General features: G+C 42.6%; 1 protein-coding gene and 1 pseudogene across 1 annotated transcript in view; both read right to left on the bottom strand.

The window, feature by feature from the left end:
- LOC126260444 (uncharacterized) overlaps positions 1-25,636 on the bottom strand; it is a 50,315-nt gene that overhangs the window by 9,051 nt on the left and 15,628 nt on the right. The gene's annotated exons all lie outside the window — the stretch shown is intronic.
- On the bottom strand, positions 24,764-24,881 carry LOC126261232 (5S ribosomal RNA; annotated as a pseudogene).

Below are 25,636 nucleotides of genomic sequence, written 5' to 3'. Positions count from 1 at the left end.
AGTTCATAAAGAACTCGACTGTGGCCAATAGCATTTGTAACCTTGTTGATTTCATTGTTTCTGCTCTACATATCCAACAGTTAATTTTTAACGCCCGCTATATCTTTTGTTTCTTCTGCTAGGTAATACAGCATTACCTACTTACAGTTTAGAAAGCACTTTGTCGGCTACCTCTCACCCCCTCGTCCCTAACCTCAAGTTCTTGTCATTACAGCCCAGCTACGGCGGTGGTATGTTGCTCGTACGAATGAAGTTGGGAAAATCAGTTAAAAAAAAAAAAAAAAAAAGGGGAAAGGAGCCCTTGTTAAAGTTGCATCTGAGAACGTGGAAGATCAAGTGATTGCCTAAAGTTTCAAACTGGCGTGTGCTTGTATTACAACAAGAAGTAGGGGGCGTTAGGAACGTAATTAGTAGGACACTACCCAAATGCTGACTAGTGAGATGAAGCGGTGATTAATCTTACCCGAGGAAACGGAAAAGAAAGAAATTGTGCAGTGTCACTTCAGAATGGACGTTGATGGAAGACGTAAAATTCATGGAAATGAGTCACGCACAGTAGACAGAAATAGACTAGAGATGTATGAAGAGAGGAAAAGTGTTTCTTTTGTAAAACTCATTCGTATCAACACTAAAGCGTAACAAATTCCCATTCATTCCAAATAACCAACAGAAATCAGTGTCTCTATCTCCTCATGTCAAAACTGCTGACAAGCACAACATCCAGAAGAATGGAAAACAATTCGAGAGCACAAAAGAACGCATTTAGGCCGAATCCCAGATAATCATAACTGCCAGTCAGATGCAGTGAAGTAGGCATATCCAGAATAAATTTCACTCTGCAGCTGTGTGCGCTGGTTTGAAGGTTCTTGGCAGCTTAAAATTGTGTACCAGAATGGGATTCGAACCTCGGAGCTTTGTTGTTCGCGGGCAAGTGCTCTACCGACTTAGCTCTCAAAGCATTACCCACGTCTTATTGTCGCAGCAAAGGTCCCGGGTTCGAGTTCTGGTCCGGCACACAGTTTTAATCGACCGGGAAGTTTGAAATAGGCGTACTTTGAAAATTTCACAATACTACACGCTGAAAACAATTAGATCTGTTAAGCCACTTGAAAATTTACGTGCAGTCTTTTGATTTCAATGATAAACAGTCAAACGTACGTCATCAGACGTATTTTCTTGTGTAATTGTTGTGAAACACAGCGTCACTTAAGAACTTCTCTTTAATAGTCAGTTCCTTTAAGATTCTCACCAAACATAGGTATTTTTTATTTTACGTCTTCACCACGTAGCCACAGTAACAATAAAGAGTTGCTTTTGCATATTCCTCATTGAAATACGGTATCGTATGTAGGGGAGAGGCTTTCGCTACTAGTCAGATCTGTAATAGAAGTTTGAAATATTTTCTTATTCCATTTTTAAATGATGGAATTCACTTTTTATGTGCTGCAATCTTTTTCTGAAATTACTTCGGAAGATGAAAGTTTTTACAAATGTGACAACATGTTCCAAGGCACAACATGGTCATATACGTAGGAACAAATATTCTACTGAAATTTAAAATCGTCACAATCAATAAAATTTTGGCATTACTGTATTTAGTCGTCTATCTGTTACATTATTACTTTACTACACACCCAACAATCAGTAAGTAAAATTAAAGCAGAAATATTATCAAAAGCCAGTTACATGTTAAACACATTCTGAAACACATTGGAAACTAACTCAGATTTCCACTTTCATGACAGGTGAAAGTCAGTTAAGATATTAGCGAAGTGCCCGAACTACGAAGTGCGGCTTAACTATCCACTCGCTGTATAAATAGTTCTAAAGAAATATGGCATTTTACTCGCAAAAAAATTTTGTACCTGAAGAGTTGACTGTATACTTTACATAACTAGTTTGCATTGTTTTAAAAAATATATAGAATTTTTCTTGCCGTAAAAAATCTGAAACTGAAGAATTAATTATATATCCAAAATAGCTTTGCTAAATTATACAGCACTTAAATACATAGAACTCGAAATATTTACAAACTGTGCACTAAAGACAATGTTTTGTCTAGCAGCAAGAAAAACTGTAAAAAAGGCCTAAACAGCTTGTGGCGGTCTCTGTGTGCATATTCTTTCATTTGTTTCTAAAATAGTCCACTATATTGAAACAGTGACCAAAAAGCATCATGTGTTCCTAGGTACACTATTCTCTAGGTACAATACTCTTCCCTACATATTCAGCTCTCTCACTCGATACGAATACCTGTGAATTATCTCACAAACTTTGTCTACATTTACAAAATGCATAACCCGACATAGCATTGTTATGTACTTGCTTGTCAATACGAATCAGGAGAAAAAACCACACACACGAAGAGTCTTCGGACTGATTTAAATAATCATTACAACTGAATTGCGGAAGGTTTTTTTTCAACAGAAGTGGGGAAGGAGGCGAAGAAGTTATCGTGCCGCCGATGTCATTAATTATGGGGATGCGAAGTAAGAAGGATATAGATTGTGACACTGATCGTGGAGCCACCATAGCATTTGCTAAACCTGGATGGCAGGACCGAGATCCACATTCAGCCACCCCTGAATACGACGCGTGTCTTAAGCACTGTACCATGCCACTCTGCTATGGACTCAAGAAGTCGTAAAACGCATAAGTAAACTGCAGATTCTGTTACTGGCTTGGTGAGCTAATTCTCAGATGGGTGGAAGGTGCTAGCTTATTCTGACAGGGCTATTTCTTGTAAGGTTGTCGAAACCAGCCGTCTGGTGAGGTTAGCTGTACTGTCTAATGGATGACATTTTTTATACAGTTTGCGTACGTTTCCAACACCACGTCCATATTGCTTACTGAGGTCGCGTTATTTAAAATGGCAGGGCCGAAATTACAGTTGTTGTCTCTAAACTGCGGGAATGTCAAACATAAGAGCCGCATGCCAGGCTTCCGGAGCGCAAGACGAATGGCCAATGGTTTCTCTCGCGCGTGCCACCGCACACAAGCGTGTCGACGTATAACTTCCTTGAGACATGACAGTTCCGTTCGCTAAACGTCGCTGGAGGAGTTCAGAAGCAGCACTTTGCTAAGGCTGCGTGTGGTTTTGGGCAGTATGTGCTGGTGTATAAACGTACTAAAAGTTGTACCATCGATTTGGCGGTTGGCACGACGCATCCACGTGTTTGGATAAATGAACAACAGATGGCAGCATTATGCTGCATCACAGAAAGGAAGCTGTGTCAGTGGACAGGATGTTATTATTTGAGTCAGAAACCAATTGCCATTAAAAGCAATTGAAATGAAGAATTATCACGCTACGCTACTCTTTACCAAAATATTGCAACTTCAATTGCGCCCGCAGTCGCAAGAAGAAGATAGGCTGTGCAAGATGGATGGCATTGTTGAAAAAACTAATAGGTCTTGCATGGTCAGTGTTTCACCGTAGTCACAGTTGAGTATATCCACCGCGAAGTACCATTTCTGGAGATTGTCCCTTGATCTTCTAACTACAGAACGACGGCAGTTCTCCACACGATGCAGTTCTGTTCATGTTCAGGTGGAGGGATTTACGAAAAGAGAGGCCAGATAGAATTATTCTCTAGTAGAGACAGCCAGAATTGCTTCCTTGCTGTAGCTGTTGTTATTTGCGAGACTGAAGCGTCTCGAGGAAACACACATTGGACCTCAGCTTTGGGGCAGCCGAAACACGCGCATGTAGTAGATCGGTTTTCTAATAAGCCCAAATTGTTGTCTCCGTGTTGTCAGCTACTTCACAACGAGTATCTGGTGACGATATGCCTCCGACCTGGCAGAATGTTACAACTGGCGTAGGTTTCAAACATCCTGTCATTTAATATGCATTCAGCGCAGTCAGTTAACTGCTGGATTGAGAGACTGTCGCGTCGATACTTGGAAGGGAGTTTTGCGTCATTTCCAGGTCGAAGGAATCGATTTCTGGAAAGAACAGTTACGGGAGATGCAGTGTCACCACCAAGAAACGATCGAGGAAAAATATTCCGCACGCAATCTTCGGCAGAAAAGCCATGCTCACTCTCTTTTGGGATGCAAAAGGGATAGTTTTGAACTATTATATGGAAGGTGTGAGGGGAATGACAATGACCAGTAATACATACTCAAATTTGCCACAAAATTATATTCGCACCGCAATCTGCAATAAATGACGAGGACTTCTGACTGCAGTTGTTTTGTTGCAACACGACAATGCTCGTTCCCATACCGCCTGCTCGGTCGGAATAACAATACAAGATATGAAATTTGGATGTGTCGACCAGACCTTGCCCGAAGTTGCTTTTATGTCACAGCTCAAAGAAGCGCTGAGAGATGAAAATTCTGAAGCGATGAAGTTATGATAACTGAGGTGCACGAATGGTTGCATTCACAATCAGAAGAATTCTTCTTACGAGATACATTCGTGTACAAAACATACGGACGGAAGCAGCTTCCGCATGATGAGTCACAGCCAAGTATCATAGCTCGATGAAACTTGGACCACGCATAGAAAGAACAGCTACGGTATAGAAAAGAAGCTAACTGAAAGAAATACGAAACTAGACGAACAGAAATGACACTTTTATTCCGAGACAATAATTACATTCAAGTGACCGCGTTTTGTGGTGGTCCCTTTGACAATAGAGTTAATAGGATGTGTGATCACCACAGACAGCAATGCATGCTCTGCAACGTGCTCTCATAATGACCACGGGGTTGGTAACAAGTTCTTGTGGTAGGGCGTTCCAGTCCTCAAATGGCTCACAGCACTATGGGACTTAACATCTGAGGTCATCAGTCCCGTAGAACTACTTAAACCTAACTAACCTAAGGACATAACACATATCCATGCCCGATTCAGGATTCTAGCCAGCGACCGGTTCCGGAGTGAAGCGCCTAGAACTGCTCGGTCACAGCGGACGGTTGTTCAAGTCCTCCATCAGTCCGGTTGACAACTGCTGGATGGTCGTTGGTGAATGTGGATATGCAGCGATATGTGTCCGCAAACCATGCCACACGTGCTCGATGAGATTTAGGTCGGAGGAACGAGCAGGGCAGTCCGTTCGCCGAATATCCACCCGTTCTGAGAGCTCCTCAATCTGCGCAGTTCGATGCCGTCGCGCATTGTCATCCGTAAAAATGAAGACAGGCCCGAATGCACCCCTGAAAAAACGCACACGGGGGAGGATTACGAGGGGCGTTTGAGAAGTCCGTGCAAAAATAAAAACTACTTACATGTTTGGGATAAACCTTTTTTATTTTTCGTTATAGTCTCCTTTTAGACTTATACATTTCGTCCAACGCTGTTCTAATTTGTTGATGCCTTCCGAATAATAGAAATTGTCCAAGTCTGCAAAACAGCTATTAGTTGCTGCAGTCACCTCCTCGTTTGAATAAAATCTTTGTCCCGTCAGCCATTTGTTCAAATTGGGGATCATATAATAGTCCGAGGGAGCCAAGTCTGGAGAACAGGGGGATGGGAAACGAGTTGGAATCATATTTCCAATAATTTTGCTACCGCAACTGCTGAGGTGTGTGCTGGTGCATTGTCGTGATGGAAAAGGGCTTTTTTGTGGTCCAATCGCCGGCGTTTTTCTTGCAGTTCGGTTTTCAATCAGTCCAATAACGATGTATAATATGCACCTCTAATAGTTTTACCCTTTTCCAGATAGTCGATGAGGATAATCTCTTGCGAATCCCAAAAGACAGTCGCCATAGCCTTTCCGGCCGAAGGAATGGTCTTCGCCTTTTTTGATGCAGATTCTCCCTCTGTATCCCATTGTTTGGTCTCAGGAGTATAGTCATGTATCCGTGTTTCATCCACAGTGACGAAACGACGCTTAAAGTCCTGCGGACTCTTGCTGAACAGCTGCAAACCAACCTTGCAACACTTAACACGATTCCGTTTATGGTCAAGCGTGAGAAATCGCAGAACCCATCTTCCAGTAGCTTTCTCTTCTATAACTGTTTAGGCAAAATATTATGTACCCGTTCTTTCGAGATGCCCACAGCACTAGCAATCTCACGCCCCCGAACTCTTCCGTCATCCATCACCATATCATGGATTTTACCAATGATTTCTGGAGTCGTAACCTCCGCAGGGCGTCCAGAACGTTCAACATCACTTGTGCCCATATGGCCACTCCGAAAATTTTGAAACCACTTATAAACTGTTCTTTTTTTTTAATTTTAGTCTGAGCACTATGGGACTTAACATCTGAGGTCATCAGTCCCCTAGAACTTAGAACTACTTAAACCTAACTAACCTAAGGACATCACACACATCCATGCCCAAGGCAGGATTCGAACCTGCGACCGTAGCGGTCACACGGTTCCAGACTGAAGCGCCTAGAACCGCACGGCCACGCCGGCCAGTTATAAACTGTTCTAATCGAAGGTGCAGCGTCACTGTAATGTTTATCAAGCTTCTCTTTAGTCTCCTGAGGCGTTTTGCCTTTCATAAAGTAATGTTTAATCACCACACGAAATTGTTTTTCGTCCATTTTTTGACGATCACTAGACTTCCTTGATTCACACGAATGCCAAACACAAAGAAATAGACCAATATGGCTGAAACTTGGTGTGCATTCTTTCCAAAGATGCTACTAACTAAACATGACCTCGATAGGTTCCCGTGTTGCCATCTCTCGGACTTTGCACGGACTTTTCAAACGCCCCTCGTACAGTGTCACAATGACATCGACCGGTAGGCGTATCGTGTTCAAAGATTTGGAGGTCAGTTCGCCCATGCAACATTATGCCTCCTTACACTATGACACTTGGACCACCGAAACGATCCTGTTCGACTATGCTTACGTATACGAGAAGTGCTTACACGTAATGCACCCCGGAACACTGCCGAACATGATTGTTTTGGTTGTCCATGTGTTATGTTGTGGGGAAGATTAATAGATTAATGTTGCAAGGGCGTACGGACCTCTAAATATGTGCGTCTCTTCACGGGTGCATTCGTCCCTGACTTAATGTTTAAGGATGACAGTGCGCGGCCACATCGAACTGCGCAGATGATATTCGGCGATTGGACAAGCCTGCCCGCTTCCCCGACTTACATCTCAAAGAGCACATGCAGGATGCCTTGGGGAGACGTAACACGGCGCGTCCCCATGCACCTGCTAGCACCTAGCATCTTCTTACTAATCGTGGGACCAGCAGGGAAGCTCGTTGTAGAGCATGCATTGCTGTCCTTGGTGATCACACATCCCATAAGATCCATGTCCTACCTTTTATACTGCCCATGGGACCATCATAAATCGCGGTTGTTATCAGTGTAATTATTGTCTTTGAATAAATGTGTCATTTCTGTTCCTTTTATTGCGTATTTATTTCAGTTACGTTTTATACTATACGTAGCAGTTCTTTCTATTTTGGATCCAAGTTTCATCGAGAAGTGTTACTTGGCAGAGACACATCATGTGAAAGTTACTTCTTTACTTAAGGTTTATACACCAGTTTATATATGCACTTCCGATGCGTTCGGAAAGTTGAAAAAGAGAGTAAGAGAGAGAGAGAGGGGGGGGAGGGGGGGAGGAGGTGAGATGACGTGTCACTGGTCTCATTTGTACTAAGATTGCAGTACATGCGAGGCGCCTATTTGCTTTCACCGCCGTGAGTGGAATGCGTACGTTCTAATAATGCAGTCCTCTACAGTTGTTGTCCCCTGCGCAGAAAACAGGACGTAAGCCGTGAATTAGTTATCATCAGGCTGTAAGAAACTTTTAGCGAGGAACTGATATGTGAATAATTAAATTTTCAATTATTTTGTTTATACGGGGTGTACCTCGCCTTTTATTAGCAGAATATGAGAAACTGCACAGTTACATTCAACTTTAGAATCACAAATAATTTCGATTGTTCAACAAAATAACGAACTGCGTTTTTTCGTGATTACTATCACACTGTTCTCAACTACGTAGCAAATAACAATACATTGGTAATAAAATCTTAATCTGATGCCGACCGTGGCAGACGACATGTCTGTCCTCCAAGACGGCCAGTCAAGCTCTCACTTTCACAGAGTAGACATTGCAAATTAAGTCTTAACTGATACCGCGGCAGGCAACATGTCCGTCCTCCGACGCTCCCGAACCAGCTCTTATCTTACAGACAACCATTCACCCGCGATCCGTGTTAGGCGCGTTCCGAAGATCTCCGAAGTGTTTCGTCTGCCTATTCGTTTAGCAGTTGTTTGTTATTCTGTTGGTTATTAATACGTATGAAACAATGGAATTATGGCACACTATTGAGAGTTGCTTTAATATGAAGTGCAAGTAAATACACTGTTTAGTTTTTTAATATTAATAATGGAAGATTATCATTTTGACGCGCAACTTCCGAACGCAGCAGCCAATCGCCGTGTAGGACCACAATTTTGGTGGTCTTTCTCACGATACGTGTACCGAACAAACCATATGTCATCGGTACCTCACACCACATTACGTCATCTTGCCACAGGTGCCTTTCCAACTGCTCTAAGAAGATCTTCTCGTATGTGAATATGATGGCTGCAAAGCCAGAAATATTACGAGCGATGGAGCGCATGCTTTACATGTCTTGGGAACCATGTTGAAAAATGATGCGTATGAATTTTTTCTGTATTACCACATTTGTAACATAACAATTAAGGTAATTTGAATCATAACTGCTTTCTTTTAATATGTTCAAATCGCGTCGTAGTTGTGATTACGCTGAACGTACTCAGATACAGAAGAGAACAGAGTAGGCAAACCTACCAAGTAAGCGAAAAAGTCGTAATATACAACACAGTCTTTCATAAGAGATTGGTCGTAATGTAAAAAAACCAAAATGTTGCAAGTTTGAAATAGGATTTTTTGTGTGTTTCATTATTTTGGTTATTTCGTCGTTTTAGATGCCTAAAGTGGATGCATACCGATCGAAAGCGTTCATAATCCCAACTGTAATTGCGATCGGGATTTTTCATGAATTAAACTAACCAGAGTAAATCAGTTTTGTCGGAAGCTGACTGGGTGTAAAGTACGTGGCTATGAAAGTGAGAGTGATGAAGACGTGCTGTTCCCCTTCGCCTTCCCACAGCCATTGAGAGCACACAGGATGCAGCCATCTGCATATCGTGCCACTTATCGACAGCAGTGACGTCTGCGTCGTGGGCTGTAAGGTCACACTCCGGTCCGGCGCTGATGGAGACACTTAGCCTCTTGCGCACGTCTCCGATCAAGTCGTTCCCGCCACTGATCTCGGAACGTGTCTGTTTCGCCGTGGATAAAGACCATACCGGGCCCTTAAGATGTAAAATCATCACAGACTGGTAAAAACTGCATAATTTTGACTGTAACTACGCTGCCCCACAGAATTAAAGGATCACTTTTTGGAAACCCCGCAACTGTCTCGCATTCCAACGCATAAGTTTTACATCTTTGCTCAAAAGTGCCAACAACTTCCCTCTGTAATGGTGCAAAAGCGTTGCGCCCTGCGACGTCACCCTTGTGCTCGACGATGCTTGAGACAGCAAGTTGTCGATACGTGCGGAAAAAGGCCAAAGCTGAGAAGTTCTTGTGATTTGTAAAGTGAGTTAGTGATGTGACACCAAATTTCACCACAATTCCGCCCGACACGACCGTAGACGTGTCACACGATAGGAACAACCTCACATATTTCACACCATTTTTGATGCAGTGAAGGTCAGAACCGCTACGCTCAGCATTGACATTGCGCGGTTTTCTTGTGAGTGGCCGAGAAAAATATTTTCAGACACATCGCCGCTCAGAATCGTAACGAAAAGGCGTCAGAGAGTAGCATAAAGGGCATCAGTGAAACCAGCCCTTTTCCTCTGATGCTGATTCCCCCTCATTTCTCGGTGGCATCGATAGTTCACAGTGCGGCACTTTTGACACATACTGGACAGTTCAGCCCATCTTGACAGATATCATGGGGCTGACAATGTGATCTCATCCCTTTGGAGTTCAGTGCAACCACAAGTTTTGGTCTTGTTTATAGGGCGGAACTACAGGGACCGTTGAAAACAATTCGACGAAACTTGAGCGTGGTCTAAAGCAAACTTGAGCGTGGTCTAAAGCAGCAAAGGATCCTGACGCTTTTTCAGAGCTTTTGTTTCACACCATCATGTTGCATGATCACAGTGGATTGCGACATTGACACTTGCGACATTGACACTTGCGACATTGACACTTGCGACATTGACACTTGCGTGAATAAAACGGCGTAGGGTCCCTCTAAGATCCTTCAGTTCCGAAAAACCCTTGGTAACATCCACCCACATTTACTGAGTACTTTAAAAATGTGCCTTTACAGAGAAAATTGATGAAATACTCCTCAGCAGCTTCACGCAAGCAACAGCGCTCAAAGATGCCTCAAGTGGTAGCCTACCTACAGGCACCTCGACCTATTTTGTAGGTTCTCTCTGTGAAGGTACATTTTTAAAATTCTTAATATACATGGGCATGTGCCACAGAGGGTTTTGCCAAACTGGGGTGTTTTAAGTAAATATTCTGCCATTTCATTATTGCATGTGCCTGCGTCACACCCCTCCATTATCACGCCACAGGAGGGTGTGAAATAGCAGCGCTGAAAAACATTAGAGAGCCTTTTCTGCATCCGATAACATTAAAATTTCGTCGAATGGTTTTAAAAGATCCCTAGTGGTGCCAGCTTGTAAACGAGGCAAAAATTGTGGTCGTACTGCACCGCAAAGAGGTGCGATCACTTTGAATGTGCATAGAGAAGTGCTGAAACATCAGAGGGTATCGGCAGTGGCAAAGGTTGTGGAGAACGTCGTCGTCTCTGCATTGCGAACTGTTGTTATCGACCACAAAATTCGTGGGAGTCAACACTCTGCGTTCCGTTCTGACATCCATTTCAGAGGCGTCAAAAGAATGGGTTAAATGTCGCTAAGTGGGGCCATGACATTTCTATCGTGTGACGTCCACGGTAGCCGTAGGCAATATTGTGGTGAAATTTGGTGACAATGTGACAGTATTAACGCACTTCATGCATCACATGAGCTTCTGAGATCTGGCCTTTTTTTCTTAATTGTCATCACCACGTTGTTTGTGCATCACAAGCCTGAGGTCGATGTCGGTGGCGCCATGCTTTTGCGCCATTGCAGAGGAAGGTTGTGCCTATGTTAAAGCCATATTTCATAGGCTTATGCATTGGAGTGGGAAACATTTACGGGTTTTCGAAAAAGTGATCATTTAATTCTGTTGCGCAGTGTGTATTTCTTTGTGAGTGTCTCAAGCTTGCTTCGGCTAAAGTAAGACTAAAAGTCTATAAGTCCTGGATTCAATCCCATACCGGTGCTGAGATTTTTTTCAACTAATATGATTTTCACGTTTGGTAGTTCTCTGTGCAAACGAAGAAAAGAAAATTTACAATGAGTTTCGTATTCGAAGTTCAATAATCGTCCTAAGACTTGCTGGGTGGTCCGGGACTAAGGTCGGAAATTACCAGTCAAGTGAATTTGCAATCAAATGAACTTACCACCTCCAACAGGACCACAGAGTATAGCATCACAATGGTTAACAAATCCCCACCTGGCTTTCCAGGTAGTGATTTTCCATGTTTTCCTTAAATCAGTTATGTTTATTATGTAGATAAGAAAAAATACTTATTTTGCAGTCGAATCTTTATTCTGTTTTTAATTCATAGCTTACTGTACTTCAATAAAAAGTTACACACACACACACACACACACACACACACACACACACACACACACACACACACACACGCACAGAGTGCCACCCTACCAACCTTCATCCCAAACCCAACAGCCCACTCCACTCTCATTATGTATAGATCACACGATCAGTCAGCCATAGAGCAAATGAGCAAGTTATGTGCAAAGTGGAACAGGATAGGTTATGTGTTGAAGTGTATAAGTGTGACATACTATCAATGTACTGTGTGTGTGTGTGTGTGTGTGTGTGTGTGTGTGTGTGTGTGTGTGTGTGTGTGTGTGTCTAGCGCCTACAGTGGAACCAATTGACACATCAAATGAAAAGAATAGCGAAAGCAAGTGATAATTCACTACACTATAATTGTACACAATTAGACAATTTAAATGTGCTTGATGGAACCACTACAGATCTCCTAATAATATAGTACGTTTGGATCATATACAGGGTGGTCCATTGATAGTGACCGGGCCAACTATCTCACGAAATAAGCGTCAAACGAAAAAACTACAAAGAACGAAACTTGTCTAGCTTGAAAGGGGAAATCAGCTGGCGCTATGGTTGGCCGCTAGAAGGCGCTGCCATAGGTCAAACGGATATCAACTGCGTTTTTAAAATAGGAACCCCCATTTTTTTTGTTACAAATTCGTGTAGTACGTAAAGAAATATGAATGTTTTAGTTGGACCACTTTTTTCGCTTTGGGATAGATGGCGCTGTAATAGACACAAACATATGGCTCACAATTTTAGACGAACGGTTGGTAACTGGTAGGTTTTTAAAATTAAAATACAGAACGTAGGTACGTTGGAACGTTTTAATTAGGTTGTTCCAATGTGATACATGTACCTTTTGTGAACTTATCATTTCTGAGAATGCATGCTGTTACAGCGTGATTACCTGTAAATACCACATTAATGCAATGAATGCTCAAAATGATGTCCGTCAACCTCAATGCATTTGGCAATACGTGTAACGACATTCCTCTCAAACAGGGAGTAGTTCACCTTCCGTAATGTTCGCACATGCATTAACAATGCGCTGACGCATGTTGTCAGGCGTTGTCGGTGGATCACGATAGCAAATATCCTTCAACTTTCCCCACAGAAAGAAATCCGGGGATGTCAGATCCGGTGAACGTGCGGGCCATGGTATGGTGCTTAGACGACCAATCCACTTGTCATGAAATATGCTATTCAATACCGCTTCAACCGCACGCGAGCTATGTGCCGGACATCCATCATGTTGTCATGCAGTGAAACATCTTGTAGTACCATCGGTAGAACATTACGTAGGAAATCAGCCTAGATTGCACCATTTAGATTGCCATCGATAAAATGGGGGCCAATTATCCTTCCTCCCATAATGCCGCACCATACATTAACCCGCCAAGGTCGCTGATGTTCCACTTGTCGCACCCATCGTGGATTTTCCGTTGCCCAGTAGTGCATATTATCCAGATTTACGTTACCGCTGTTGGTGAATGACGCTTCGTCGCTAAATAGAACGCGTGCAAAAAAATCTGTCGTCGTCCCGTAATTTCTCTTGTGCCCAGTGGCAGAACTGTACACGACGTTCAAAGTCGTCGCCATGTTATTCCTGGTGCATAGAAATATGGTAAGGGTGCAATCGGTGTTGATGTAGCATTCTCAACACCGACGTTTTTGAGATTCCCGATTCTCGCGCAATTTGTCTGCTATTGATGTGCGGATTAGCCGCGACAGCAGCTAAAACACCTACTTGGGCATCATCATTTGTTGCAGGTCGTGGTTGACGTATCACATGTGGCTGAACGCTTCCTGTTTCCTTAAATAACGTAACTATCCGACGAACGGTCCGGACACTTGGACGATGTCGTCCAGGATACCGAGCAGCATACAGAGCACATGCCCGTTGGGCTTTGTGATCACAACAGCCATACATCAACACGATATTGACCTTTTCCGCAATTGGCAAATGGTTCATATTAACACGAGTAATGTATCACGAAGCAAATACCGTCCGCACTGGCGGAATTTTACGTGATACCACGTACATATACGTTTGTGACTATTACAGCGCCATCTATCACAAAGCGAAAAACGTGGTACAACTAAAACATTCATATTTCTTTACGTACTACACGAATATGTAATAAAAAATGGGGGTTCCTATTTAAAAAACGCAGTTGATATCCGTTTGACCTATGGCAGCGCCATCTAGCGGGCCAACCATAGCGCCATCTGGTTTCCCCCTTCAATCTAGACGTGTTTCTTCTTTGTAGTTTTTTCGTTTGATGCTTATTTCTGAGATATTTGGCCCGGTCACTATCACTTTTTTTTTTTTTTAGTTTATTGATTACTGATGGAATGTAGTAGGAATAACTGAAACATGTGTGTTAAACAGAAAACTGATTTGCTCTTATCTACAAGATAAGCATAGCCGAAGCTGCAGCTGAGGAAATATGACTGTAAACATTAACAATATTACTCACGTAAATCATTCGAGGAAAACGCAAAGATGATTTCTTGAACAAGGACACAGCCGATTTCCATCGCCATTCAGCACAATCCGAGATCGCGCGCAATCGCTAATGACTTCAGCGTGACCGTCCGACTGTACTGTATAGCTCGAACTAATCTTCAAGCTGGCAAGAGTTACGTTTGTGTTCTACCTACTAAACAGTAAGTAGGTAAATAAAAGAAAAGAAGCCTACACAGCATCGAAATTGGTGATAATATTAATGTTATCACTCTTGTTCGAAATATTACGAAATATTTACGCCAGTCCGTTGGTTTGTATTGTGCCTGTTTACGATTTTCTCCAATGTTTCCACTCAAAACCGAACAGCTACGTACGAAGTGCAAAACTCGAGTGGAAATTAGAAATCTACTTTCTCGAGAATATGCGTACAAATGATACCTTCACCGGGAAGTGTTACCATTATTAATAGCCGGCCGCTGTGGCCGAGCGGTTCTAGGCGTTTCAGTCCGGAACCGCGCTGCCGCTATGGTCGCAGGCTCGAATCCTGCCTCGGGCATGGATGTGTGTGATCTCCTTAGGTTAGTTAGGTTTAAGTAGTTCTACGTCTAGGGGACTGATGACCTCGGATGTTAAGTCCCATAGTCCTTAGAGCCATTTGAACCATTATTAACACAAATTATGCGCAGTGACAGTTCTGAGCATGAAGATATATCTTCAGTTCTGCAGTCACTGAAATGAATTAAATGTTCCCCTCATTTTCTAAGTACTGCCGTATTTATTAACACGAAGCAATTTTGGATTGTCCATATGCGATAAAGATGTAAGAATATTAAGACTTGACTATCTAGCGGGCAGTACATATCAATAAGATGAAGCAGAGGAAACACAATTATAAACGGTATTGCATTAATGCAAAAGCTCTTAGCAAACGAAAGGGAGAAAACTTAGGGTTTACTGTTCTAAGGATTTGGATATGAATAACTTGTTCAATCTATTATGGAAGGAAAGGAAGTCAACGTGGCTTTGATTAAGACACTATCGATCGGGTGATTAACGCAACGACGAAAAACTTGAATCATTGTGCTTAGTGAGATGGAGGCATTAATTCAGCTTCTACCGACTACGAGTCCTGTGTCTTTATCATGACTCTATATCGCTTAAAAAAGTTCGTAACATCTGCTTGCCGCACTAACAGTTCTTATTTGGGACGAGTGTCAGCATATATAAATTTCCCTTGATTATTTATGGTTCTATTCCACGTGGGAAGAAATGTGCTTGTTTGAAGTTGGAAGCGTTCTACAAGCCAAATTTGAGAAGTATTTTCAGTATCGAACAAGTTTCCTCACAGACTTCTGGATAGATGTTGCAGAAGGTAGGGCATGAGTGCTTAAGATCAGAAGAGTGTGTGCGATGCAGAACACATCCCAATAAAATTTCTGAATAGCTGCGTTTGTTGTGTTAGCAGCGCACGAACATACGTTAACACTCAGCGTAACCTTATTGAATATTTTTCTTATCGGACTCTGGGAAGACATCTGAGGTGTTGGCAATGCCAGAAACTGCGATTGCATTTCTGCGAAGTAGTTCGTGGTACACGAAGCGTTCTATACCCACCAGACGCATAACATGATATTTTCTGCATGTGTGATATCTATACCAGTATTCCAGATGTCAACCAAATGTTATTTGGCGGAAGATACATATTAAAGTAACTGCTAACATTACCCCCTCCCCTAACCCTTCCCAGTCACATTCACCAATGACGCGTTTCTTTAATTGTGACACCATATAGCATAGCCTCTGGAGAAAAATAGAGAATAGTAATGTGTAGTATCTTTGTCATTTGGTACAAAAAGGAGGAACGTTTTTTGTTTTATTGTCTTCTTGGTTCTTATGTTCTAGCTGACGGACGCTTATTGTTCACAGTCTGTAACTAATACAATTATCTTTAGTAATACTAGTAATAATTTGAATATCTATAAAAATAATCATTCAAAAATGTGTTTTTGTCAGTAGCAAGTACCTTTCCTACCCATCATTTAGTTACGTAATAATTAAATGTTGCCCTGGCCATTTTGTTTAGGCTCATTGTTGTAGAGACGCCATTAATAATAAAAATGAAATATGCTATTTTAATAGTCACTTAATGCTAAAAGTATTAAAAAATAATCTCAATAAATACAAAACGGCGTCTTGTAATATTTTCCAATTCATTTTTGGCTAGAGGTGCAGTTTTATTAAGAGTAATTTCTATAAATGTGTACGCTGCCATTGCACATAGGCAGCTATCCTGGAGCATCAAGCCTCACAGAAAAAATAATTAAGCATTGTGTTTAGTTGGCTTAACGCGTAATATTAAAGAAAGATTTTTTTAAATCCATCGTGAGTGAGACGGATGTCTTCACTTTGAAATAAATGTGATATTTCTGGCGATAGCGCCCTGAGAAAATTTATCCGTGGCTTTTAACAAACATAAAAGAGAATTTTTAACAAAACATTTCGTTCAGTTATCAGAATATTCTCTAATCATTCAAAAAAAGGTTACGCTATAACCAGTGTCATTAAGCGATATGCATAAAGAAGAACATGCAGCATTCCGTGTCTCGTCTTGAAACGCCGAACTTTCAAAACTCTCTTTCTCTGATGAACAATTTCTTCATTAAAAATGTTGCGTGACTAGGGCCTATCGTCAGCGAGACCGTTCGCCGGGCGCAAGTCTTTCGATTTGACGCCATTTCGGCGACTGGCGCGTCGATGGGGATGAAATGATGATGATGATTAGGACAACACAACACCCAGTCCCTGAACGGAGAAAATCTCCGACCCAGCCGGGAATCTAACCCCGTACCAGTTAGCACTAAAGAAGTAATGAACTACAACATCATGCCTCATGGGGTACTTTTACTGCGTGAGCAGCGAAAAGTAGAAAGCGATAAACTTTTTCCTTTTGTCATTTTGTAGTGGCTGACAGCAAGAAAAAAATTCGTAAAGGTGCAAGTCTCTGGGAGCTCTCATTCTCAAATGCTGGATGTATAAAGTCTGAGTTACACTTGTCTTTCATCCCCATCCCTTTGACAAGTAGGTGTTTCTCACCTCCACAGCGATTGTCACCGTACAGTAAGGTATATATGTACGAAGTTTGCTTGAAATCGGTCCAGTGGTTTAGGGGAAGATGTGGAACATACATACATACACATATACATACACACACACACACACACACACACACACACACACACACACACACACACACACATACATACATCCATTTTTATAAGATGTATGGATAACATCGGATATTGCAGAACACAGTTTTCTTACATGAATAAGAACGAACCAGAATCAGAGAGAAACGCGAAAATGAAAAAAAGAAAAATTAGCCCATAGCAGAAAATGAATCTTCTTCCTACTACTCTGTAATTGCACGTCCCTAAGCACACGAGACCACGCCGAACACAAACACTTCTATCCTTTATCATCGTTCATATTATGGTCTCCTAAAGGCTTTTACTGCCGATGTGTTGTTAACTAAAATCGGAAATTTGTGGTAAGTTCCTAAGGGACCATACTGCTGAGGTCATCGGTCCCTAGGCTTATACTCTACTTAATCTAACTTAAACTAACTTACGCTAAGGACAACACATGCCTGATGGAAGACTCGAACCTCCGACGGTGGGAGCCGCGAACCGTGGCAAGGCGCCTAAGACTGCGCGGTTACAACGCGCTGTTGTTGTTAACTGATATTTAATTTTTAATGCGTCGTATCAAGAGTAATGTGTTTGTTATAAATCTTCAGTGCGCAATGCCTTGAAACGGCATACCGTCATTACACGCAAGATATTCACATAATACAGAAACAACAAAATATGATGAAATCTAATATGATGTCTCCCACGTAGCGTTGCTACAGGTAAGTGTACAAAACATAGTTCACTTTCCAACAGGGAGCAGATTGTACTGGATTGGGTGGCCTGCCCAGTTGCTAGATCTTTGGACGCCAGTGAGAGTGGCTAAGGGAGTGACAGAATTCAGTGATAACAATTTACACGTTTTTCCGCCATTGAGATGATAGTAAGATGATGATTGCTTTTGGCTGAAGTCACGTGAAATCATCAACTTTTTGCGTCTTTAATATTCACATGGGAGAAAATAACTCTTAAATGCCATCAAACGCTGATAACCGGAAAGAGTCTTCTTTGTAATAGCTGGAGCGCTTTCGCACACATTTTTACTGTGGCGCACCTGAGACAGCCTATTAAACCGGAGGCCCTGGCTGGCGTCCTACCGCCCTCGAGCCTGTAATCTGATCGTGCTCCGCTAACCTGCCTTACAAACACGGGCGACGCGGTCGGAAGGGGCCCGCACTGCTGGGCTTGCGGCTTACGCGCTGCTCCCTCCGTATATCTAATTAGGCACGCAGCCGCGGCCGCACCGGGGTCGTTATCCTTGCACCGCTCCGTACGGCTTCCGCCAACCGCACACATGCGTTCCCCGTAATCTCCCAGGCGTTGCCGTCGCGTGCTTGATAGGAGTCGAATTTTCGGGCATCCGGCTGCACCGTTCCGTTAAACGAGCACGATATACATCGCCGGCTCATTTGTGGGTGCTAGGTGCAAGAACTGCTGAATGCTGTTTCACAGAGGAAGACTGCACTGTAGTTCCTTCTCTAGACTGTCGCACAGATGACAAAATGGTAGATATCGAAATAGACGACAGAGGGATAGAGAAACAATTAAAATCGCTCAAAAGAGGAAAGGCCGCTGGACCTGATGGGATATCAGTTCGATTTTACACAGAGTACGCGAAGAAACTTGCCCCCCCTTCTTGCAGCGGTGTACCGTAGGGCTCTAGAAGAGCGTAGCGTTCCAAAAGATTGGGAAAGGGCACAGGTCACCCCCGTTTTCAAGAAGGGACGTCGAACAGATGTGCAAAACTATAGACCTATATCTCTAACGTCGATCAGTTGTAGAATTTTGGAACACGTATTATGTTCGAGTATAATGACCTTTCTGGTGACTAGAAATCTACTCTGTAGGAATCAGCATGGGTTTCGAAAAAGACGATCGTGTCAAACCCAGCTCGCGCTATTCCTCCACGAGGCTCATAGGGCCATAGACTCGGGTTCCCAGGTAGATGCCGTGTTTCTTGACCTCCGCAAGGCGTTCAATACAGTTCCCCACAGTCGTTTAATGAACAAAGTAAGAGCATATGGACTATCAGACCAATTGTGTGATTGGATTGAAGAGTTCCTAGATAACAGAACGCAGCATGTCATTCTCAATGGAGAGAAGTCTTCCAAAGTAAGAGTGATTTCAGGTGTGCCGCAGGGGAGTGTCGTAGGACCGTTGCACACAATATACAGGGTGTTTCAAAAATGACCGGTATATTTGAAACGGCAATAAAAACTAAACGAGCAGCGATAGAAATACACCGTTTGTTGCAATATGCTTGGGACAACAGTACATTTTCAGGCAGACAAACTTTCGAAATTGCAGTAGTTACAATTTTCAACAACAGATGGCGCTGCAAGTGATGTGAAAGATATAGAAGACAACACAGTCTGTGGGTGCGCCATTCTGTACGTCGTCTTTCTGCTGTAAGCGTGTGCTGTTCACAACGTGCAAGTGTGCTGTAGACAACATGGTTTATTCCTTAGAACAGAGGATTTTTCTGGTGTTGGAATTCCACCGCCTAGAACACAGTGTTGTTGCAACAAGACGAAGTTTTCAACGGAGGTTTAATGTAACCAAAGGTCCGAAAAGCGATACAATAAAGGATCTGTTTGAAAAATTTCAACGGACTGGGAACGTGACGGATGAACATGCTGGAAAGGTAGGGCGACCGCGTACGGCAACCACAGAGGGCAACGCGCAGCTAGTGCACCAGGTGATCCAACAGCGGCCTCAGGTTTCCGTTCGCCGTGTTGCAGCTGCGGTCCAAATGACGCCAACGTCCACGTATCGTCTCATACGCCAGAGTTTACACCTCTATCCATACAAAATTCAAACGCGGCAACCCCTCAGCGCCGCTACCATTGCTGCACGAGAGACATTCGCTAACGATATAGTGCACAGGATTGATGAAGGCGATATGCATGTGGGCAGCATTTGGTTTACTGACGAAGCTTATTTTTACCTGGACGGCTTCGTCAATAAACAGAACTGGCGCATATGGGGAACCGAAAAGCCCCATGTTGCAGTCCCATCGTCCCTGCATCCTCAAAAAGTACTGGTCTGGGCCGCCATGTCTTCCAAAGGAATCATTGGCCCATTTTTCAGATCCGAAACGATTACTGCATCACGCTATCTGGACATTCTTCGTGAATTTGTGGCGGTACAAACTGCCTTAGACGACACTGCGAACACCTCGTGGTTTATGCAAGATGGTGCCCGGCCACATCGCACGGCCGACGTCTTTAATTTCCTGAATGAATATTTCGATGATCGTGTGATTGCTTTGGGCTATCCGAAACATACAGGAGGCGGCGTGGATTGGCCTCCCTATTCGCCAGACATGAACCCCTGTGACTTCTTTCTGTGGGGACACTTGAAAGACCAGGTGTACCGCCAGAATCCAGAAACAATTGAACAGCTGAAGCAGTACATCTCATCTGCATGTGAAGCCATTCCGCCAGACACGTTGTCAAAGGTTTCGGGTAATTTCCTTCAGAGACTACGCCATATTATTGCTACGCATGGTGGATATGTGGAAAATATCGTACTATAGAGTTTCCCAGACCGCAGCGCCATCTGTTGTTGAAAATTGTAACTACTGTAATTTCGAAAGTTTGTCTGCCTGAAAATGTCCTGCTGTCCCAAGCATATTGCAACAAACGGTGTATTTCTATCGCTGCTCGTTTAGTTTTTATTGCCGTTTCAAATATACCGGTCATTTTTGAAACACCCTGTACATTCACAATATACATAAATGCTATTGATTGGCGACTCCATGGATGTGATCGCTCTAAGCTTGTTGACACCAGTGCCTACCAATTTAAATTGTATATTACAACACTGATGATGGTCACTTAGTGACCGAAAATCAATTTTGCGGTTAATAAAACAAAAAAATACGACCAATGCTGTTCTCCTTCCAAGTATATACATAAATGACCTTGTGGATGACATCGGAAGATCACTGAGGCTTTTTGCAGATGATGCTGTGGTATATCAAGAGGTTGTAACAATGGAAAATTGTACTGAAATGCAGGAGGATCTACAGCGAATTGACGTATGGTGCAGAGAATGGCAATTGAATCTCAATGTAGACAAGTGTATTGTGCTGCGAATACATAGAAAGAAAGATCCCTTATCATTTAGCTACATTATAGCAGGTCACCAACTGGAAGCAGTTAATTCCATAAATTATCTGGGAGTACTGTAGGGAAGCAGCCTACTCACGCCATAGTAAATTCACAGCAGTCTTTCCATTGTGTGCCAGCCAGTCCGCTGTAACTAGCTCTGACGTCATAAATGTTGCGCAATACTTTAAAAATCAAGTAAATAATCTAAAATGTTTCTAGCATGTCAGGAGTAATACTAAATTAATATGTGTTGAATATCAGTTCCATAACTTTAACCATTTTCGAAATATGGACGTTTTTCTGTAAAAATCATTGGCGCAACAGAAAAGAGCTAGAGACTTCAAAATTTATAATTAGATTTCCTTTTCATAAATATTTAATAGAAACAGTCTTCTGGATCTCACAATTTAAGATTTTAGTTGAAATTCAATATTTTCTGGTTTTTGTCTTAAAACTTAAGGAAGCAAGATAGATTAAGTAGGCTAATAAATAAGGCTAGGATGTTTATATTTAAGTAGGTTGGAGATCCGCTATAACTATGAAGATGTGAGAAGTTTCATTTGAATACCTATAAAACTATAGGGATAGCGTATCTCCAAAGGGCCAGTTCAGAGCTCGTCTACTGCGTGCAGTGTAATTAAATTAATTCTCTCGCCCAAAATATTTAACTTAGCCACGTCAAAATTTTATTATCAATACTTACCTGCGTGCTGAATGCACATTTAAATTAAGAGCTTCATCGGCCATCAGCAAGAGAAGCTATGATTTATTAGGTAACTTAAAGTGGTGCATTACTAGCCCAGCGGCTAGTCGGGAGAGCCGATTTGATCAGGCGTTCCCTTAGCCGTCCGCACCGCGGCTTTATATATAAGAACGCTGCGCGAGGAAGGAAGGCCCCAGTTCTCTCCAAACGCTGAATAGCACGCCATCTGTGTCGGGAGTCGCGTCGCGTCGGTATCATTGCTACAAACAGCCTCCGATGCCTTATTAAGTTACTCGGGATACGCGTAACCATGAAATCATTTTCGAGTGAAGTGTTAATTCTGGGATGACTTTAATTATCGATCTTCAGTTTGCGTATTGTCGTATTTTCACGTGCCGCCGCGGGACAAACATTCTACCATTATTTAGCGTGGCCTTTGATGAAACTAATCATCAAATTATGGCGAGCATTCATTTTAACATTTAATTTGGACATTTATAGTTGCATCAGCGCATTAGACTCTGAACTGCTCTGTTGGTTAGGTTGTGTGGATTCTTTTGTTTTTCATCTGTGACTTTCAGAATATACTCAACTATTTTAGAAAATCGTTTTTGATTATAAATCCCGGACAATCTCCTAATTCTTCAGAGCTATAAGCTGTAACTATAAGTGTATTCTCAGATGAAGTGGGCACTAGAAATTCTAATTACAGGCTTCACGTTTTGCTAATCACTTTCTGGTTGCCAATATTGTAGTTAGAGAGCCAGTGTTGAGAACGGCGAAAGACAACATAATTAACATTCTAAATAATAGGAAGTGTTTCAACAAAACAAACATATTTATATTAACAACAATAATTCCACCCGCCGCCGCACATATGGTGCATCGGCCGGGAAATGCAGTGTTTCTACATTCTACAGAATTTTTATATACCAACATTTAAAATTCCACCCGCCGCCCCACAGTACGCATTAGGAGTGATTTAAAATGGAATGATCATATAAAGTTGATCGTCGATAAAGCAGATGCCAGACATGAGATTCATTGGAAGAATCCTAAGGAAATGAAATCCGAAAACAAAGGAAGTAGGTTACAGTACGCTTGTTCGCCCACTGCTTGAATACTGCTCAGCAGTGTGGGATCCGTACCAGATAGAGTTGATAGAAGAGATAGAGAAGATCCAACGGAGAGCAGCGCGCTTCGTTACAGGATCATTTAGTAATCGCGAAAGCGTTACGGAGATGACAGATAAACTCCAGTGGAAGACTCTGCAAGAGAGACGCTCAGTCTCTCGGTACGGGCTTTTGTTGAAGTTTCGAGAACATACCTTCACCGAGGAGTCAAGCAGTATATTGCTCCCTCCTACGTATATCTCGGGAAGAGACCATGAGGATAAAATCAGAGAGATTAGTTACTTTTGAATGCATTATGGGAACAGCAGTGATCAATGTCTTATAAATAATTACTACTAAAAACAGTCTTGATCACGATTTATTTAACAACGTGACCGGTTTCGACCACTACTGTGGTCATCTTCAGACCATTGAGTAGGAACCTCTTTCTGTTGGAGAATCACTACCTTTCTGTTGGAGAATCACTACTAGTAGTGATTCTCCAACAGAAAGAGGTTCCTACTCAATGGTCTGAAGATGACCACAGTAGTGGTCGAAACCGGTCACGTTGTTAAATAAATCGTGATCAAGACTGTTTTTAGTAGTAATTAGAGAGATTAGTGCCCACACAGAGGCATACCGACAATCCTTCTTTCCACGAACAATACGAGACTTGAATAGAAGGGAGAACCGGTAGAGGTACTCAAGGTACCCTCCGCCAGACACTGTCAGGTGGCTTGCGGAGTATGGATGTGGATGTAGATGTAGATGTAGAAAGTATTTGCCAAAAACAAGACAATGTAAAATTATAACTTTAGCGCTTACGTTAACAGGTAATGGAAAAGTTTCACTATATAGCAAATGTGTAATGATTATGAAAAGGAGAAAATAAAATCAGAGATAGAAAAAAATGCTTCACTTTTGATAACACTCTTCGACAAAGCATATTGAAAACTGCAGTATAGGCTATTTTCAGGGATCATCAATTTTTAGACTGGTGTGATGCGGCCCGCCACGAATTCCTTCTATATGCCGTCAGCATCTGAGAGAAACACTTGAACTCAGCGTCCTGAATTATTTGCTGAATGTATTCCAATCTCTTACTTTCAGCTGTACGGGAACCAGCCAAGTTTTAATGTATACTTATTCGAGCTTTCACCCATCTTCAGTTGGCTTAATAGTTACAATATATTGGATTGGTGCATAAGTTCGTAGCATTTTTCCGTAAGTTTGATAAGAACAACAGATAGACATAACAGAGATTTTCGTGATAATAATGTATTCTCCGTCTTCGTCTTCTGGCCACAAGTGGCCCATCTGGACCATCCGACTGTCTTATCACCCTCAGATGAGGATGCGGGTAGGAGGGGCGTGAGGTCAGCACACCGCTCTCCCGGTCGTTATGATGATTTTCCCTGACCGGAGCCGCTACTATTCGATCGAGTAGCTCCTCAATTGGCATCACGAGGCTGAGTGCACCCCGAAAAATGGCAACAGCGCATGGCGGCCCGGATGGTCACCCATCCAAATGCTGGCCACGCCAGACGGCGCTTAACTTCGGTGATCTGACGGGAACCGGTGTACCCACTGCGGCATGGCCGTTGCCCATTAATGTATTCTGCTTCACTGTTCACAACAGCCTGCCAACGTTGGAGTAAATTATAGAATCCGCGACTGTACGTCCGGTAAGGAATTTCCACGAAGGCTGTTCGATAAAGAGCGGCAAAGGTGAAAATCTGAGAACGCAATATCAGGTGTATAAGGTGGGTGAAGAATGACTTCCCAATCCAACTGCTGTATAGTGTTTTTTTGCCAGTCTAGCAGAATGCCGGTGGGCGTTATCGTGGAGTGGCATCACTGCACGCAGTCTTCCTGGTCGTTGTTCTTGGATTGCTTTAGGAAGACGTCTCAGTCGTTGACATTAAATGTCAACAGTGATGGTTACACCTCTGGGAAGCAAGTCGTAGTGCACTACACCGTCACTGTTACACCAGATGCATAACATTATCTTTTGTGAATGTGCTCAGGTCTTTGTGCAAGGAGTTTCTGCTATGTTTGGGCTCAACCATTCCTCATCACCAGCAGTGATAGAGGATAGGAATGGTCGGTGTTGTTCACTAGCCAACTGTGATTTTAGCATAGAGCCGAATTTCCTTCCCCACGCACATATCGATCGATGGTGAAATGATCACAGTTCATCGCATTTGCCAGTTCTCGAGTACATTGTTGGGGATCATTATGGATTAATGCATTTAAACGATCTTCATCAAACTCCGAAGGTATTCCTGAACGTTGAAAGTCACTACTGTCAAAACGATGCTCCTTAAAACGAGAAAAACAGTTTGCTGCCGTGCGCTGTCC

Source organism: Schistocerca nitens, chromosome 5 (assembly GCF_023898315.1).
Source record: "Schistocerca nitens isolate TAMUIC-IGC-003100 chromosome 5, iqSchNite1.1, whole genome shotgun sequence".
NCBI lineage: Eukaryota > Metazoa > Arthropoda > Insecta > Orthoptera > Acrididae > Schistocerca > Schistocerca nitens.
Note: the sequence above shows the minus strand (reverse complement) of the source record. Positions and strands in the feature narration are given on the sequence as shown.